The following is a 20547-nucleotide window of genomic DNA, read 5'->3' on the forward strand; positions in this document are numbered from 1 at the left end:
GAGGGCAACTGATGACCATTCGTTCTATTGATAGGGCAGTCACTACCGAAACCCCTTTCTATGTCCTTACGAAGATGGAATAAGATCTTAAACTTAGACGAGTTGCTAACCGAAGGCAAAAACCAGGGATTTTTGGAGTATGCACCTCGATTTCCAACGGGAAATTCATATCTAATAGAGGACTAGATCGATGCTTTAATGCGAGGGCAGGGTATCTACTCGCTTTCTTGCCTTATCACGAGCTATTGAGAACGGATCTAAGGGCATCCCTACCTACAATCCTTCCTTGGTGCCCCATTCCTATCTTCTTTTCCAGCCATCAAACTTGTTCAATTCATTTTCTTGAGATCTGTGGAATAGTGATATCATACTTGAATCCACATTCCCAGTATTTGAGGAAGAAGTAGAATCTTAGTCCTTTCGAATTTCTAAGTTGGGAATTTGATATCAACTAAATCAAGAAACTCGATTTCACTATGATATGACCACTGAACCCTTTGATGCAACATTTCTTGTTTCCAGAAGATCTCGGATGGTTTCTGAAGCTTCCTTGATCTTGTAAAAGAAAGGAACCCTTTCTATAAGTCATGAAGACGTGGACCAAAAGACTAAGAAACTGCACAATCTATTGATTGACTGAACAACTCAAGCTGAGTAACTTGCTTGAATGATCGCTCCGGCTCTGGGCCGTCTGATCTTCGGGATGCAGAATAGGGGATCGCTTGCCAACCGTTAGTTAGGACCAGTAAAAACCCACGCTTGGTGAAGGCGAAGTTCAGTTTGGAGATCTAACAATTCCTTATGTCGTGTATCCTCGATTGATGCAGCCTCAGATGCTTAAATTGTATATTTGAGTATTGAGCGAAAGGTTACACCACCTATAGGTTCTGTATTACAGGCCAATCCTACCGCACTAGTACCAATAGGCAGCATAGGGGAAAAATAACAACACCTAGGAATAGGAATCAACAACACAAAAACTTTCTGAGAAATTACCTAGCAAGAAAACGTTTGCGCGTGGGCGCAACGGATTTTGCTCCCGTGCACTCATCCCTTGCTTGTTCTTTCAGACTAGCACTCTTTCCCTCTCTTTGAAGTAGATTTCTCAGCTCCACGAGTCAAACGAAATAAGGCGAAAGGCCCACTACTACTTCATTCATGGCTTATTGATTTGATTGATCCCCCTTTTGTATTCATTCGACCCGAGGTGAGGTTCGAACAAGAGTTTTCATAAAAAGAATGGTTCTTTTATGCAATTATGAACGGGAAGGCCTCTTGTGGATTCCTCCAACTCTATGAATGAAGGAGGGAGTATGAGGAAGGCCGATTTTCTTTCTATATGAAGATGAAAAAAGGATCCGGGTCAAACATTTCTTAATTTTGTTGAGTATGACTGAATGCGGAAGAGCTCCTTATGTGGTATCACTTTACCACCATCTGAAATGCGCGAAACTCCGATTGGTGGAAGCCAGTCCATGAAGATTCTCCCTTCTCTTACGTGAAATTCCCCTCTTTCGGTAAGCATCCAGTATCTCAGCAAATGAACATTTCTCTAAGCTTATCCTGTAGCTTATACGTCATTTGAAAGATGCTCCAAGGATCCAACGAATAGCTAAGGTTTGTTGACGATCCCTGGTTACAATCCCAGGAACATTATAAATAGTACCTGCGACTCCTACTTTGACCACTTCGCATATTGGCTTTATATTATATACGGCGTCAACCATAACTTTTTATTACATCGCGTTCAGTTCGAGCTAGGCGGTGAAAAGTTTTATGAACAATAGCACAAACTCTCGTTCTTTTACCATCAATCATCCGAAAGTTTACCAATTTCTAGATCAATTCTTTTTGCTCACCATCAAAGTCCCCCATATAGCTGAGAATTTCCAAGCAATTGGAAGCCACTTTCGATGACGAGGCCGATAAATTGATATTACGCGATCTTTACTGTCCATCTTTTTCAGCTCTGCTCCCGAAAAGAGAAAGGAAAGGAGACTGGTCTTGACGTTGGCGTTGGTTTTTCCAACGAAACGAATATTTTTAGAACAGAACTTCACACTCAACAATTAGAAACCTAACTAGATCAACAGTGCCATTCTCGAATGTTTGACATATCTTCCAAAACCAATCTTAAGGATAGGATCATTTAAATGATCGAGATCACGAATCACACCTTTCTGCTAAGCCCCGGCCAAAGCGATTGTAGCAGCACCCGCACCTATTGATTTAGCTCCTTCTAACATGTAGAGTCGCAACATGACATTGTTTCACGAACTTCCATGACAAAATGCTAGTTGCCTTGTAACGCATACACTGGAGCGTTTGTCCCATCGACGAAGGCTGCTATACACGTTTTCTGATGAGCAACATTCTCTTATAACCAAACATCGCAAAGACAGAAAGGAGTATCATGAACGTAAGGCCAATGGCTAGCATACTTCGCTGAACACTCGCGATATTCAGCTAAAGCTAGATGCATATTAGATTAGATTATATTCTATTATATCTTGCCTTGCTAGAGCGAAACTTTGAACCCAACACAAGCAACTCTCCCGGTTTAGTGATATTGATGGGTTCCAGCCTCATTCCACTAGCCATAAAAGCATTCTAAATATATAAAAGAGGGGGAATGGATTCTAATAGAAAAGGCGGGCAAAGGTAGTTCAGGGGTCAATTCTTGGAGCGTAGCTCATTTCTAAGTCCCCAACCCATCTCGTGCTCGTGCTGTACGCGATCGAATCTTGTGGCCGGATAGAGCAATGGAATCACCGAGTCGTATGAAAAGAGGGCTCTTATTTTTAATCTTAACACAAAGGCTAGCTCCCCTGGGGGTTTTCATATTACAATCATTCGTATTACATTCCTACCAATCCTGAACTAGCTATGACCCTTATAGCGAGCCTCGCTTTACCGTTTTAGATAGAAACATATGGCACTCCTAAAGTCGATTGGATACTTTCTTTTTTATTGAATTCAGCCAAGCCGTGGACTTTCTCGCGTGAAGAACTCCTTACGAGCTCATGGACTTGATCAATGCTAGTTCAAGTTCACGTCATATAAGGAAATTAGTTCATTAATTCGTTTATTTGCCAACGAAGAAGCCTTGCGCTACTCGGAAAGTACTGACTAGAGGGGGGCGTGTGGATCCACAGTCCTAGCCATTCTCACAATGGGATAATAAAGCGAACAAAGACCATGAGAAGAGATTACAACATCCAGAACGAAGCCTGTCAAGCCATCCTTCCCTCACTGTGAAAATGCAACATCCGGCGTACTCATTGGCTTTGACCTCAGATTCATTACTAGCTAGAGAAGTAGTTTACATAACTGTCACAACTCCAATGCGATAATCTTGTTAATCAGCAAAGTAGCTAGCCTAAATAAGGAGTTTACAATCGCTTTACTATAAAGTAAAGAGCGGCTAATGGGAGATTGCTTGAGTAGGCTCAGTAAGGCATTACCCGTGGGCAGGGTGAAAGAGCTTTCATTAATAGTATGAACTAGTGGATCAGCAAGATAGCTAGAGCTCCTTAAAGGAAAGCAAAATCCAATTCTATATTATATCAAACTATAAAGCAAAGTTGAGGAAGGTGCGCCTTTACTTGCTCGAATTAGAGGAAAAAGGGGATATGAAGAAATAACAGCTTTTCTTTTAATAGTAAGTAGGAAATACCCATTAAAAAGCAGTATCAGATTTTCTATCATACGCCTGAAAGTACCTGCGGGTTTCGTGTATAGGGAAGAGGGGGGAGGCTAGCTAGGGCTTACCTCTAACTCCCTTTTACTCCAGCAACTCAAGTAATACTATAAAATATGTGCTTGCAATAAACAGAAGCTAAAGGAAGAAAAGCAATAAAACTAATTCACTTGATTCTTGGGATCGATAAATGGCTTTTTTTCATTTGGGACTGCCCTCTTCCAAGAGTTCATCCACGAAAGGAATGGGATTTATTAATGGTAAGGCTATTTAGTTTCCTGTAGTCTATACACAATCGCCAACTCCCACACATCCTACCTACAGGTAAAGGACTTGAAAAGGGCAAAGGGCTTGAGCTTGGCCTAATCACAGCAGCTGCTAACATTTCATCAACCAACTTTTCAATGGTTGCCTTTTGATCGTGCGAGTATCTATACGGCCTGAGATTAATCGTCTCAGCTCCCTCCAGAAGAGGTATTACATGATCATGGGTTTGGTGGTAACTCTTTTGGCTCATTGAAAATGTAAGAGTCTTGGGTAAGTAACTTATTCATACTGTTAGGTATTCTGGTTTCTTTGCTGGTGGCATTCACTGGAAAAGCTTGCACGAGCATACAAATCTCTCCTTGTTGTAACTGCACCCTTCCTCTTTCTACTGACCTCCTTGTCTGATCCTGAATTCCCTTTCAAACTACTTTCTTGCCTTCCTTGACCAATTTTATGGATGGTGCACTGGTTGAGAAAATAATTGGCCCTTCCTTCTTATAGCAACAAAATCGAATCTCCCCCTCATACGAACCTACCTCCATGACTTTCATGTCAAACTAAAACTCCTTCCCTTGCATTACCCATAGCATGCCATCACATTTGTGCTCACAATACATCTTAGCGCCATTTTCTACTATGATTTCCATAGGTTTATACGGAGTTGAGTCATAACCGCCCGCTTCACAATCTTTGGGGTCTACAAAACAGTGCGTGCTGCCACTATCAACCAAGGCAATCACTGGCACTCCATTTACCTGGTATCTCTGTCCATAGTCGTCTCCTATTTTGGAAGACTGAGACTTGCGACACAGAAGCAATATTATTCAAATAACTTGTCATTCAAACGCAGCGCGCCTTGTTAATTGCTCGTCACGTAAGTGAATTTACGAATAGGGAGCCCAGGTGCCCAACAAGTGAACTATTTCCTCCTCCAGGATTGTTGCTTTCCTTCTATAGCCTCACGTATGAAAAACGTGTGCCTTATAGAGGGCTAGGCCACAAATACATAGCATAAATAACAAGTGTTTCGCCAAAGAAGACGCTCAAGCGAAACATTCCACTTATCGAAGAAGGGATACAGGTATTTCAAGTTCAAGAAGTAGGCATTGATCCCAAAGAATGTAGTGAAAATCTAGGCTAGGAGGAATGCGTCAGAGCCGAGGTCAGGCAAACGGTTGCTAGATCTTTATGTTGGTCGGAAGTTATTTCTTTTCAATGAGGTTCAATGTTCTCTACATTGCTTAGAAGTAGCCTGCCTTACTCGAGCCAACTAGGATCAGAAGGTGTTGATAGGGCTATATTGTGATAGCCTGGCTTATTAGGGATGATAGACTACTCATATCAATAAGGAATTCCTTTTTTTCCGGGAGCCCATTCGGATAGAACTCCAAAGTTAAGCGTGCTTAGCTTGGAGTAGTGTCAGGATGGGTGACCGACCGGGAAGTTGCTCCCGGGTGCACATGAGTGAGGACAAAGTGTGAAGAAAAGACTAGTATTGATCTCTGGGGCCAGTCTAGATCCCGCTAGGAGTAACGACCACCGGCAGGTGTGTCCGGGGCGTTACAAGTTGGTATCAGAGCTGACCCTCGCGGTTACACAGATGGTTGCGGACAGGTGCGTGGTCATGTTTTTCATGACGTTTGTGACCCGTCATGGCACCCGGCATGGAACATGTACACGACTGGAAGCACAGACATTTGTGCCAAGAGGGAACGTTCCTGTGGCCCGACGAGGACGTCGATTCCTCTGAGTGGGAGTGTATGTGATAGCCTGGCTTATTAGGGATGATAGACTACTTATATCAATAAGGAATTTCTTCTTTTCCGGGAGCCCATTCGGATAGAACTCCAAAGTTAAGTGTACTCATCTTGGAGTAGTGTCAGTATTGGTGACCTATCGGGAAGTTGCTCCCGGGTGCGCATGAGTGAGGACAAAATGTGCAGAAAAGACTAGTATTGATCTGTGGGGCCAGTCTAGATCCCGCCAGGAGTAACGACCACCGACGGGTGTGTCCGGGGCGTTACATAGACTTTCTCTCATGGGCGTGACCATATTAAATAAAGGGTCTTTTCATCGCTTTGGCCTGGAGCCGAGTAAGTAAGGACTTTGCTAGGTTTGAACTCCAAAGTCATCTATGCCCAGTATTTCCTTTGATTCTTATAGCCTTCGTGTCAAGGAGCGATGCGAGTGGTCCAATTGCACATCAATAGCAGCTGCTTTTATCTCCGCATTCACTAAACGAAGTGCTGAACCCATGTTGGTAATTCCCTCTGTGCTCTACTGTCTTGAACTATTTTCTTTAGTTGACATGGAGGCTTTAGTGCCACGTTCATGCTAAAAGCTGTGAAAGCAAGTCAAGCAGTGCTAGATGATGATAAAATAGCGGCGCATCCTTCTTTTGAAAAGTGACCAAATGGGACTTTTCAGCATAGTATCAGATACCTTATTTTGTTAGTTAGGATCTCCTTCTCACTCCAAAGTATGGTTGGCGTATACTCGGCCTTTCCCACTATAGTTTGGAGCTCACCCTTTATTTACACCGACCCAATCTACAATCAACAAAATGTAACTTTATAAGAAAGAAATCAAGCGAAAGCTAACTGTCAGCTATAAATAAATGCTTTTGATTTCTATCCAGCAGCTGATGCTTTATGTAGAAAAGAAGGAAATTCTTGGAGTTAGCACGGTACTGAGGTCTCTGGAGCGAGTGACGGATTATATCTTTTGGAACATTAGAGGTTGTGGACATCACTCATAGCTCCTCTATTTCTCAAGGATCTATGCTTCCTGTTTGCACTCTTTCTAGGTCCAATGCGATAGAGAAGCACGAAGTGAACGGATTCATCTTGCAAAAGTGGGCATACTAAGAGCTCTGGCTTGTCCTTGCTTCATGAGGTACATACTTCTTCTGGTCTGCTCTATTGCCGAGCTTCCATTCTCGGACACCTACATTCCCAAGAGGCTAGGGCAGGGCAGATACATGAAGTCGGAATGATTCCCACACCTGGATTGAATGCTCTGCCAAAGTAAACCTAAACAATTAATTGAAGGAAGTGTAGCCCGGCATCGATTTCATGTGTCGGTTGCCCAACCCAATAAGTAGTAGTTTTTGAATGATTCGCGTTAGCCGGGAGTTAGAGATGTACTTTCTATTTCAATGAAGTAACCAACCAAAAGAGAGTGCTAAAGGAGTCATTCAGAAGTGAGTGAAGGGGCGCAGAAAAAAGCTGGTGAGCAAAGAAAGCTAAAATTGTTAATTAAACGGGCCTTGTTAATGAAGTATTTCGTTACCTTCCTTTATTCTGATTTTGACCATTTAGTTGAACTGACTCTGTTAATTCGCTCTCACGGTAATTGGATTGTGATTTCCTCTTGATTCAATCTCAATGACTGCTAGGATTTCTTTCTACTTCTATTTGTGGCATATAGAATTTTACGATAGATGAAGCGGAAGAAGGAACAAGGCTTGAAGGCAGATTAGCAAGGGAATGAATCTGATGAAGTTGTTCCTTCGCTAGAATAAGGGGGGCATGATCGCTGATTTGACCGGGCAGACCAGATGAGTGAGATTGATTGAAAGCGCTGTGCCAACTTGCGTACAAGATTTTTAGACTCCAGTAAATCCTCTTCACAAGTTATTTCGTACAGGCTATTCAAGGTCTATTGGCTTTATTGCTTATGTGGTACTTCGACCGCGAAGCCTCGCTTATGCACCGAGAAAGATCTTAGATAGGAAAGATCAGTTATGCACCAACGACGGCCCCTTCTCTTTACCTTTATCGTCTCATACCTCAGTCCATTGCTGGCTTGAATGTTGTCACTCTTCTTCTTTGCTCGCGAGAGTGAATAAGAGGACGACCCACCGGGGGGAGGATGGAATGAGTCGGCAAGGGGATCAACCATCTTCTTTTAGTAAAGGCCCACGCATTATCCTTAATATTAGGATAAAAGGACTCTGAAGAAGAAACTCTCTTCCCGTCTTGCGTAACTGACCACTGCAAATCAAGTCGAAAGTGCTTATATGCTTAACACGTTTTTGTCTCAATGACAGGCCGCTTGAACATTTTCTGATTTTTTTAAGAGACTCGATCTTATGTATCTACTTATTGTGTTTTTGCCTTTGCTCGGTAGTTCCGTAGCCGGTTTTTTCGGACGTTTTCTAGGATCTGAAGGAACCGCTATAATGACCACCACGTGCGTTTCATTTTCTTCGATCTTATCTTTTCTTGCTTTTTATGAAGTCGCACTAGGAGCTAGTGCTTGCTATCTCAGAATAGCTCCATGGATCTCATCGGAAATGTTTGATGCTTCTTGGGGCTTCTTTGGCGCCCGTGAAGTCAACGGATGAATTGCCAAGTAGATAGATCAGATCCGGACGCTGCAGTTGTTCCACGGTGATACAGACTCGACCCGCTCCTACCCACCCTGGGGTATCATAGCATGTCGGGAATCGAGGGGGACATACTGGACGTAACTACTCCCGTCGGTTGGGGGCTCTGCCGCCCTGTGTTTCGATCGATACACAGTTGAGGAGGCCGATCACGAACGTGACAGGTGTGGGAGCGATCCTGGGAAGGCAAGGCTAAGACGGCGCCTTGCATATGGGTAGCAAGAGGGCGCTTATGCCCCGACGGTGGGGCCTTATGGGGAAGGGCCCGGCCCAATAGGGATAGCACACCCCCACTTTAAGCGCATCTCTGTATCGACTGAATAACTCTATCTAAGGGTGACGTCGGTGGAACCGGTGAACCACGCGAGCTGGTTAGATGCGTGGGGCAGAGGGCTTGTAGTACCCCCCTTTTCTTGATCCAGCCTTTTCTTCGCTTCGGTAGTTAATCACCTGAAATCCAAGGGAGGCTGGCCTGCACGACATACCTATACCCATATAGTGCCAGGCAGGCGACAGACTCATTTTTGGATTAGGGAAGGGAAGAAGGGGCCTAAGCACGGCAGATACCGTACACTTCAGTGGCAAAGGAAAGCGAGACCGTACTTCTTTTGCCAGGCCTGTTCTGACATAAGGTTCCCGTAGAAGATCAAGTTGGTGAGCCGTGTGATGGGAAACCATCCCGCACGGTTCGGAGAGCACTGAAGACGAATGAGAGGTTCACCACCACATCACTGCAAGGGGAGCTCGCTCGATTCGCAGATTGGCCTGACTCGTAATTCACTTTTGACTCTGTGTTCGATAGCCTGACCATAGTGATGTTAATTGTGGTTACATTCATAAGTAGCTTGGTCCATCTTTATTCCATTTCATATATGTCTGAGGATCCGCATAGCCCTCGATTTATGTGTTATTTATCCATTTTTACTTTTTTTATGCCAACGTTGGTGACTGGAGATAACTTTCTTCAATTATTCCTGGGATGGGAGGGAGTAGGTCTTGCTTCATATTTATTAATTCATTTCCAGTTTACATGACTTGAGGCGGATAAAGCTACTATAAAAGCTATGCTTGTCAATCGAGTAGGTGATTTTGGAGTAGCTCTTGGGATTTTTGGTTGTTTTACTCTCTTTCAAATAGTAGACTTTTTAACCATTTTTGCTTGTGCTAGTGCTCCAATAAATGAATGGATTTTTTGCAATATGATATTGAATGCTATAACTCTGATTTGTATTTTACTTTTTATTGGTGCTGTTGGGAAATCTGCACAGATAGGATTGCATACTTGGTTACCCGATGCAATGGAGGGCCCCACTCCAGTATCTGCTTTGATTCATGCAGCTACTATGGTAACTGCTGGCGTTTTCATGATAGCAAGGTGCTCCCCTTTATTTGAATACTCACCTATGGCTTTTATTGTTATTAGTTTTGCAGGAGCTATGACGTCATTCCTTGCGGCAACCACTGGAATATTACAGAACGATCTAAAGAGGGTCATAGCTTATTCAACTTGCAGTCAATTAGGCTATATGATCTTTGCTTGCGGCATCTCTAACTATTCGGTTAGCGTCTTTCACTTAATGAATCACGCGTTTTTCAAAGCATTACTCTTCCTGAGTGCGGGTTCGGTGATTCATGCCATGTCGGATGAGCAAGATATGCGGAAGATGGGGGGGCTTGCCTCCTCCTTTCCTTTGACCTATGCCATGATGCTCATGGGCAGCTTATCTCTTATTGGATTTCCTTTTCTAACAGGATTTTATTCTAAAGATGTGATCTTAGAGCTCGCTTACACAAAGTATACCACAAGTGGGAACTTTGCTTTCTGGTTGGGAAGTGTCTCTGTCCTTTTCACTTCTTATTACTCCTTTCGTTTACTATTTCTAACATTTCTAGTACCAACTAATTCATGTTGGATGATGCACCCATTCCTATGGCCATTCCTTTAATACTTTTGGCTCTCGGGAGTCTCTTTGTAGGATACTTGGCCAAAGTGTGACCTGTTAGCCCATAAGTCAGTACTATGATGAAGCGGCTATTGCTCACCCGATACGATCGTATGAGGTCACAATTTACCCAACACGATCATCTAGGGTGAACAAGAATTGGGGATCGGATGTGGGTGAAATTCCCGCCAATGGTTGAGATGTCCAGTCGACTCCCTCCCCCTTTGTGGGGGTCTGGACCCCTACAAGTGAGCAGAAAAGGGAGGAGGAAAGAGGCCCTGGTGAACCGTCATAATAAGTGAACAAGTGTAAGCTTTGCTGCCCGACAGTATGGAGTACTGACCACACCGAGGGAGGCCCTGAAGCGAAGGACAGGGACGAGCGGAATCAATGTGTTCCAATTTCTGGCCTTGCACCGACCATCCAAAGGACCATGGACTAAACGGCCACTGCCTGAAAGGACTATGCTATGTCCAGGGGACCGCCGCCCTCCACAAGGAACATCTTGCGCCTATGGGCCACTATAACTATCCAAGAAGACACTCAAAAAAGGAAGGATAAACAAACCTACTCGGTAGATTGCCGAGCTACAAGTCTTACGACACAGGAGCGGGATTCTCTAAAAAGCCAAGGTCTTAGGTGGCCAAGAGGGCCCACTTGGAGACTTGGGATCTCAGCAGGAAATGTGAAGGTTGTTCAAAGCTGGCCGATAGGCGAAAGAGAATCCAAAAGTTTTGTTCTGATCTGAGTAGACTCAACATAGGGAATACCCTAACCCTGGGATCCAGGGCATATAAATCCGCTTATGGCATTCACCCAAGCATACAGAGATAGATGGAATGAAAGAAAGAAAAAGTAGCTCCACATCTCACCCAGAAGAAGAAAGACCCACCGCTAACGATTTGGAATTCCCTGGTGGGCTGGGCCTGAAAGACAAGTGTGTGTGGATTTCCACATCCTTGTCCTTACTTTAAGACACAACTCTTCTCTTTCTCGGTCAAATGACTTGCGATAGTCTACCTTGAGTAGGACCATAGGGATCTTATGTTTGTGGCGAAAGATAAGTGGTTCTGTCAGAACCAAGAAAGTTTCTATGAGTTAGCGACCCATGATAAATGCCGATTGATACGTGTCAATGTCAATAAGTGGATGAGTGTTGTTAAAGACAATGTTTGTTCCTCTTCTTTGAAACGATTTTCATGAATCTCGAGATGATACTGATTGGCCTGAAATCCTCGACGGTGTTGGCATCTTTTTTCTTTGGGAGGAGAGTGATGGATGCCTGGGTTAGCCTCCAAACATAAAGGCCATTGCTATGAAAGAGCTACAAGAGAGAAAGCAGTTGCGGGTGGATGATGTCCCAGAAGGCTTGGATTGCACAGATTATTTGATGGAGAAGAACTGGAGAGCTCAGCTAGAGCTGGAGGAGGTGGTAGTACCTGTTCCCTACTGGTACCAGTGGTGGCTTGATCACTTAAAATTGGAGAGACTATTGGGCCAAATTCTCATATTGTAAAAAAAGGTTTTCTTTTCTGATATATCGGAGGTTTTTTGTGCAGGGGCCGCCAGGTTGAAGTTGGATGTTGCTTTTGTAGTTCCCAGTGAAGGATGATGCTGGGTCTATGATGCATTTTATTTGGATTTTGGCTGATAGTTTTCGATGAAGCCACATATACTACTCTTGTCTGAGACCTGTTGGCTTCATCCAGAGGGAGATGTGTTCTAGGGTGCCAAAGTACTCTTCAGCTGAAGAACTCTCTTTGGGACAAGGGCATCATCAAAGCAAAGAAATTAGAAGAAGAAGCAGTCAGTAATGCAATGCGAGACAAGTGTCATGTAGCAAGGTGCCTGGAATCTATCGTATATCGTATATAGGGATTTTGTATTGCGATTTCCTTTTGGGGATCAGGCCGATTTGATGATAGGAATTTCCTTGTTTGTTGCAGCCTAAGATTGGGATTGGCCTACTCTTTTTCTATAACCGGGATCTTACGACTCTCGTGCTTAATAAGTTGGCACCTCGCATCCTGCCAAAACCTAATCCTCTTATTCTCTAGCTAGAGTTGGGCTCCTTAAGAAGATATGATACTTCTACTTTTGACACCCTTTTTTCCCTATTTTTAAACTCAAATTGATAAAGCCACCTGGCGAGTAGGAATAGTTTCGAGTTTCTGGTCTGTTTTCTTTTGAGAATCAAACCTCTAATGGGTTTTTGCTACCAAGAGAAGGGAATGGCCATGTTGATGGGGTCTATCTAAATAGAGAGGAACCTACAGGGCTGATTACTCGATCACTCCATTGTGATGACAATCACACCCATATTCTTTATTATTTCTAAATGTAGATAACTGCCATCTCCCGGCATAAGAAGGAGTGACCCTAACGACAGTCCCTATAATAGTAGACAACACGTTTTAAATCAGACTAGACTGAACGAAGAAATATCTTTCCACACAAGAGTAGAAGGGATCCTTTAGAAATAGTTCTTAGCTCCAATCAAGCTTTCTCTGCTGTCTAGGATCGTTAGTGCTATAGTGGAGACACTTTTCTCAAATAAGAATGGTGGTCACATTCCCTTTCTGGTGGTAGTCATTGAGCATCTCAAAAACAGGGATCGCAAAAATGTGTCAATAATGACAACGCTGGGCAAAAAGGCTAAAGAAGAAAACATGTAGATTTGAATGCCACTTCCTTTGCTAAGATAGCTAGATTTGGATGTCCATTCCATAAGGTATAGCTGCATCTGACACTGAGTAGAAGTTACTAGTAGGATAGACAGGAAGCTCTGATGGATGTACAATGCTTGGAGGGACAAAAGTTTTAAGAGAAATGGTCTCTTTTGATGGGCATTTGTAGATGATGGTTGATACTGAAAACAATGCCTTCTTGACAGCTCTAGCATCACCAGTTGTCTATTAAGCATAAAGATACATTCAAGATAACAATTAGCGGAATATAGGAAACAAAGAATAGATATTGAATAAAGAAAAAAAAAGAGCAGAGCCTCATAACCGTCCTAATAGAGATAATACCACGTTCGTCTTGTTCTTTACGCCGATCCAACTAATGCTTTTTTGGATGGATTTCCCACAGAATCAAGGAAGGTGCTGGATATGACCCATATCACATTCCTGTGTCATAGCTTGCAAAATCAAGTAAATCTATCGAAGCTAGGGTGCCAGGCCTATAGAATCAGAAGAACAATCCACACTAATGTAACTGTAAAGAAATGGCAGCTCTAACATAGATTTTTCTCAATATGTCATGTTGTTGAAAAATCCTGTGGTAGCATGGGATGATCGGCACTTTAGTTTTAGTTATTGATTTAAGCATCAGCATTAACTAATATTTATGTGGCTGGAGACTTCGCTAAAGCATGCACATAAATAGATGAATGAGAGATTACAAGGCAAGGAGATACAGATCTGGGGGTTGACTCAGAACTTGTACATAGGTCAGCTCACTAATGCTTAATAACCAATAAATAGTCAATCAAGAGATATGCACCAGCAAACAACATTATACAGAAATAGTGTATTAGGCGGCAAATGGCACAGAAGAGTTTAGACAGTAGATTCTCTACAACAGGTAGGGATCGGGGGTTATACGATCTTTTCTATAAACAAAGTAGGCTTGTTATTGTACGCATTCATCACTCAATCATGCAATTCAAGAAATGGTTTACTTATCTTCTTCTAAAGGATGGAATTGCTAGATCGTCAGTAATATCAATTGAGGAAGAAGCTAGTCCCACTTAAATTCGAAAAGAAGACATCTATTGTGACAGAAGATTCCTCGCCCACCGCATCTCACTTATTGATTGTGACATAGCTCTCTATCCCCGCTCATAAGAAGATAGCATTTCATTCACTCGCTCTAGAAACCATAGGAGCTACTATTCCCAAGTTTATTAAGAATGGGAACTCACTAGATTCAGGCTTCCACCGTTCTAGCTTCTCTTCGTAGTTCACTAGAATGTATTGAGCATGTTTCTCCGGATCAGGAGGCTTTACATAAATTGTTACGATTGCCAAGTCGAAAAAGAACTGGGCATGAAAGTGAAAGTGGAAAGAGAAGGGAGCGTGACTTGTTTCAAGAATTGGATACCCTTGTTAAGGAAATCTAGTATAAAAGGAGAAATTGGGCCTATTTATAACTTTTGGTACCTAACCACCTGAACTGGTAATAATGGCTAAAGATTGAAGGTTCTAAGCCATGTATCAGAGCCGGTTATTTGAGTATCGATGCTGTTGGAGTCTGGCTTCCGACCAATCCACTTCACTTCGGAGGACATAACAGCTTAAGAAGAAATCGAGATCAGGCCCGTGGAAAGCACACACACATGCCTGGGGAATAAATCCACTTTTTCATTCTCAATACTAGGGGGGCTTCTCCGATCGATTGCTTTAACTGTTATTCCCCAAATTGGCGAAATGACCTTTCGTCTTGCTTCCGTAAAATAATAAAATGTGCTTTCACCAGAAGATGAAAAAAGAAGATAGCTCAGTAAATGGCATTCAAGTAAAGTTGAGAAAGAGGCCTTGCTTTCGCACAGGAAGGAAAGAATTGACTCGGGTAAGTAAGCCCTATTGGGGGATTAAGGGATCGAGTACGATTATCGCGCCTTTTTTTCTGCTGTGCAGGCTTACCATTTTAAATAGGGGGAAACAGGAGACTGTAGAAGATGAATATGGCTAGTCTACTGCTACTGTTTGATTGGCAATCCTTAGACTATAGGGATGAAGCAAAGGAGCATAACCTACCTGCAACTATGCTTTAAAGCAAAGAAATCTATCGAAATTCTTATTCCAGTCTAAGGGGATATCTGAAGCTACCGATCTGGGATCTCACTCAAATCTAAACCTAGAACTTTTGTATTTATTGCTTCTCCTTTGAGAAGGTCCGTAGCCGAGTAGAAGAGAAGAAAAGAGATATCCTTATCTACATGCCAGCTTTCATTCCTATTTTGATGAAAGAAAGGTCAGTGGCTGCCGACAAGTCGACTAAACTTTCACAACTGTCACCTATCTTTAAGCACCTTCTAGGCCGCTTCCCAACCTAATGCATTCAAGTCTGCCTTTGGTACTGGTACTTCGGAATCAAGGGCCCAACAAGCGATATAAGGAGTATTTGGCCGAAGAACTCGCGGATAAGAAGGTTATTCCATAACTATATAAAATCCATAGTCAGGCTTAGCATGCGAAAGCTTGTAAAAATGACATCCCCTCCGAAAACCAATAGGATTTGTTGGGCCATCGAACACTAGTTTCTGGTTTCTCAAGACCTTGAGGCAAGGTCAGTTACACAATATTTTCTCAATATTGAATGTGCATTTTTCCCGCATTTTTTTGATTCCACTTATGTATCAGAAATTAGTGTCAAGGGATGGAGTTCCTGTTTCGTTAACTAAGTCTCGCGTTGTTTGCTTGAGGAAGGGACGGCCGTAGCTAAATTTCCATTGCTAATCTTACATGTTCCCATGAACAATAAAGAAAAGAAGAAAAGGCTATTCCTTAGACACAGAGGTGGGATTAAGGCGTCATGCAGAACTCCAACAACATAGACCAGATGACTTATTTATTGAAAATAGGTTTAGGAGCCTGATCCTGGAGCTGAGCAAGCATGGGCGCGATCCACATAGAGTGGAACTACTATAACTATATCTGTGGAAGGAAGGTGGAACCTTCACCGAATCATAGTTAGGTGGCACCCATTCCGTAGTGGGACGACGTCACACTTTCGCTTCAATAGCTAGCGGGTAATAATCAGAAAGTGAATCATCAACTACTCATTTAGAAGCCACTCATGCAACAACGTTTAAGTAAATCCTTCAGCCCTTATTTTCTTTAGTCTAGTTGTTGGACGAAATGTGCCTTGAACACATTACGTATACTAGCTGAGCTTTGTCCCTAATCGTGACTAGTTGTTATTAGTTTTGATCAAATTTCCCCCCAGCGGGCAATGCCTCAGCTTCTCAAAATCTAGGAAGCTCTGAAAAAAGTCATCATTATGAAAAGATACTAGCGCTACTAATAAGGGAAGCTACTTTTTTCTAATAAAGGAATAAAGCAGAAAACTAAAGAAAGAGATCTTAAGTGGGTCCCGCGAGTAGTTTGTCTTGTTTCAGTCCATACAAGAAGATACTTTCAGGGTTGTCCAAGAAGGGATGGGCTATCTATTGGTGGTATTGTTCCGCGGGAGGGGCAGGATTTCGGTGCCGTCAGCATGGGTCCGACTATCGATCACAAGGGTCTAGACACGGGTCTCGAGCGGAAAAGTATGCTACATATTGCTCTGCTCGAGTTCCCTCTGCTTACACCTGGTCAATTCGTTGATCGCCCCTTTTATTTCTGATTTTCAAAAGGGCCCCGCTCTCGTCTCTGCTGACGAAGCCTTTATCTTTGTCTTTGTTATCCTCGTACCTGCTGATCTCTTCGACTGATAGATTCTATGCTATTGGTGAAGTTGGTTCTACCTCAACAACAGGATCTGCAAATGGATTTTCAACTAACAGCCTCTGCTTCAATTTGTGATGAAAGGTCGACTAGTTTTCACCGAATCTTCAATTACACACCGGTAACTTTTTCCATTGTTGAGGTCCAGAGGGGAAGACGGAGTACAGCCTAGTTCAGAGAGTCACGATTGAATCCAGGTTAATTCAGCAGCAGCTAGAGCAATACTCCGATATTGATTTGATTCTCCGCTACCCACCAAGGTAGAAGACTGCTTGATCCGCAAAAGAAGTATGCTTTATTTGCTTATAGAACAAAAGTATACGCTTTTTCAGGGAAAGATAGATGGAATAGGGCATTCAGCAGTTTCAAGAGGTAGAATTTTTCAGTAGCAGTCTTGTAAGCAAGCACCGTACGTTCAATCTATACTGGCGAGAGTCTTTCCTCTTATAAAGCCTGAGCGCGTTGCATGACTTAATGCCAGCTCTTTATCATACATCTTCTGTAGAACCAATAAATATAAGGGATATGTGTTAGCACATCTTGTTCATGCTCTGCACCATGCTTTTCCTGTATACCGGCAGCTAGCATCCCATCAGTAACCAACAGGCGAGATTTCTTGAGGGGGGTTGGCGATGGTTTTTTAACCCACCCTTTTATTCACTTAAGACCCAAAGCAGAAAAGGTTTGCAATCCATAAACTGGAATTTGGTTCCACCGAAGTACAAGGACTAAACTGGTCGACTCCACCGCAGGGTGCGCGATGTTGAGCTTCCTTGACGCCTACTCTGGGTATCAGCAAGTCTATATGGCTGAGGAAGACAAAGAAAAAACTAGTTTTATCGCCCCTTCCTTCTGCTACAAGCGGATGCCCTTCGGTTTGATAAATGCCGGCAGCACATTTAAGCGCCTCATGAGCCTCATCCTTAGGTCTCAGTTGGGTCGTAATGTAGAAGTGTACGTTGACAACGTTGTCATCAAAAGCCGCTTGGCAGGGACTCACCCCAAAAACACCTCTTTCATTTGCATCTGCTGAGCAGAACCAATTAACAGATCCTACTTCTAAGCTCTATGCTCTACTTCAACCTTGCTCTCACTTATGGGTAGGAAGGACAATAAGCAGGAATTCATGTTGGTAACTATTCTATCCAGGCGGAAGTTGTTTTCATAGGAAAGATAGAAGGTTTTGCGCGTTAGTTGTATCGAATTTCCCTTTCTAATAGCATACACAAATAGATAAGAAAGTTACGACGATGATAAGGTAAATGAAAACCTTTGATTTACCTTACCATCAGTTCTGTCTTATCTCTGTGCCTCCTCTAGCCATTTCATAATTGGATATCATCATTCAAATCTGTTATGACAACTGTTTGGTAAGCAGGGATTCGAATCAAACAATAAATACCAACTCTAAGTGTGATGGATAGTACCTGGTGCCTAATTTCATGGTATCTTTCTTGGCGCCTACCACAGGAAAACCCCTCATTCTTTTGGGTGGAAATCAAATGAGTAAAGGTTTCTGCCGACTCCCCTCAAGGAACCACTCACTACTCAACTTGAAACCACGGACCTACCTCCTGCTTTTGACTTTCTTCTTTGTCCCAATTCATATCGAGCATGTCTTTCTCCATCTATAGATAGAGAGAATAGAGGATAGGGGCGCTCAAAGCAGATAGGATTCTGTATCTAATACTAATAGGTACTAATTGCATTCAAGATTGACTTGACCTCTTACTTTGGATAAGCAGAAATGCTTACGCCCTAGGGTTTTAAAGGGCCCACTCCCTTTGGTTGACTCATCAGGCTCACCACCTTTTGGAGCTCATCCAACAGTCAGTCTACTTAATCATAATCATAATCAATCCGTTGCTATTGCTATTTATCGCCATACCCACGAGAGGGTAATTTATTCAACTCCCCGTGCGAAAGCAAGTCCCGCATCAGCAGTGATTCGAGTTGTTCCTTGAGAGCAGGCTTATGGCATTCCAGGTAAACATAACAATATGAGAGAGAACTCCGTTCAGCTTATAAGTACTCGGTTGAACCAATTGTTTTTTCATTTCCTAGTAGGTCACCTTGGGCCAGCTGCTGACTTTCTAGAAAGAGACAAGGAAGTCAATTCAACATAAGGGAAGAAAGCATATTTTAGGTTTACTCCTTCCATGTCTAGTAGGAGTGTGTGCTTCTTATTGCCTTTTGAGCAGTAGTTGTATACATTCCTCACTCAGTCTAATTAATTATCTTTCTCCCTACCCAAATATCAAGGGAGGTTTATGAGTCGTATCCTCCTTACGAGATAGCGGAAGTAGCATTAGCGGGAAAAGTAAGCTCCTTTTCAAGTCTTCTCTTTCGTAACCTTTGGTTAGTTCCTTAGATGCCCTTAGCAAGAATGATGCATGAGCAAGAAAGTCTATTTCCTCCTTCTTTCAAGAATCTCGCTATTCAAATAGCACAGTATAAAATGCAATCCATAAGTCATGCTGGTCAATCAATGACAATGATAAGCTCTATAAAAAAAGAGTCTATAGCTCTTCGACACATTTTATATCTACTTCAGTCATGCTTTATTGGAGTTATCTGACGCCAAGGAGGAAGGAATAGAGATTAGGATCCTAGCTTTGTTCCGTTTGAAGTTCCTAAGAGAGGTTAGAAAAGAAAGGCATGCTCAAACCACGGATTTGGAGTCTTATTAGTGCATCAATCTACAGAAAGGTAGGGGGCATACCTGTGTGAAAATGGAGTGTAAAGCATATTCTAGATATTTCACTTCGAATTTCTTCCTCTTAAAAGAGTCAAATCTGCATGGTTCCCTAAATTCCCCAGGAATCAAGTGGGACCAGGAGATCGTTGTTCATTCGGTGGTTGGCCCTCCCCCTAATAAGTACGTACCAAGAATTGGGCCAGTTAGTTCAAGCGGTAACGAATCACAAAGAACGGTTGAGTTTTCTAATTCATCTATTATTCTATTTTTTGCATTTCTAGAATAGCTTTGGAGCCGGGACACACATTTCTGCCCGAGTTCCAACAGCAAACCAAATACGTTATCGTGGAAAACGAGTTTCGCCAACACAGAATAGTTTGTGTGATTTTTATTTTCACATGAGTTTCGCATATGTGATGGTTGGTTGGGAGGGTACGGCAAATGACTCTAGAATCTTTCTGGATACAACCACTGAACCAGAAAATGGCCACTATCGTCACCGAGAAAATACTATCTTGTGGACTCAGGCCCTATGTTTATGACTCAGGCTCTATGTTTATGTGAGCGGTACTGATAACCCACAAGTATAGGGGATCACAACAGCTTTCGAGGGTAGAGTATTCAACCCATTGATTCGACACAAGGGGAGCCAAAGAATATTCTCAAGTATTAGAGGCTGAGTTGTCAATTCAAACACACCTGGAAACTTAGTATCTGCAGCAAAGTGTTTAGTAGCAAAGTAATATGATAGTGGTGGTAGCGGCAACAAAAGTAAAGACAGCAAAAATAATGTTTTTGGTATTTTGTAGTGATTGTAATAGCAGCAGCGGGAAAGTAAATAAGCGTAAACCAGTGTATGGAAAACTCGTAGGCACCGGATCAGTGATGGATAATTATGCCGGATGCGGTTCATCATGTAACAGTCATAACATAGGGTGACATAGAACTAGCTCCAATTCATCAATGTAATGTAGGCATGTATTCCGTATATAGTCACACGTGCTTATGGAAAAGAACTTGCATGACATCTTTTGTCCTACCCTCCCGTTGCAGCGGGGTCCTATTGGAAACTAAGGGATATTAAGGCCTCCTTT

General features: G+C 42.7%; 2 pseudogenes; one reads left to right on the forward strand and one right to left on the reverse strand.

Annotated features, from left to right (window-relative positions):
* Nucleotides 1–1412: 1412 nt before the first annotated feature.
* Nucleotides 1413–1875, reverse strand: LOC125553843 (annotated as a pseudogene).
* A 6196-nt stretch (nt 1876–8071) lies between these two features.
* Nucleotides 8072–10353, forward strand: LOC125554750 (annotated as a pseudogene).
* The last annotated feature ends 10194 nt before the right edge of the window (nt 10354–20547 follow it).

This window comes from Triticum urartu, chromosome 4 (assembly GCF_003073215.2).
Source record: "Triticum urartu cultivar G1812 chromosome 4, Tu2.1, whole genome shotgun sequence".
Taxonomy (NCBI): Eukaryota; Viridiplantae; Streptophyta; class Magnoliopsida; order Poales; family Poaceae; genus Triticum; species Triticum urartu.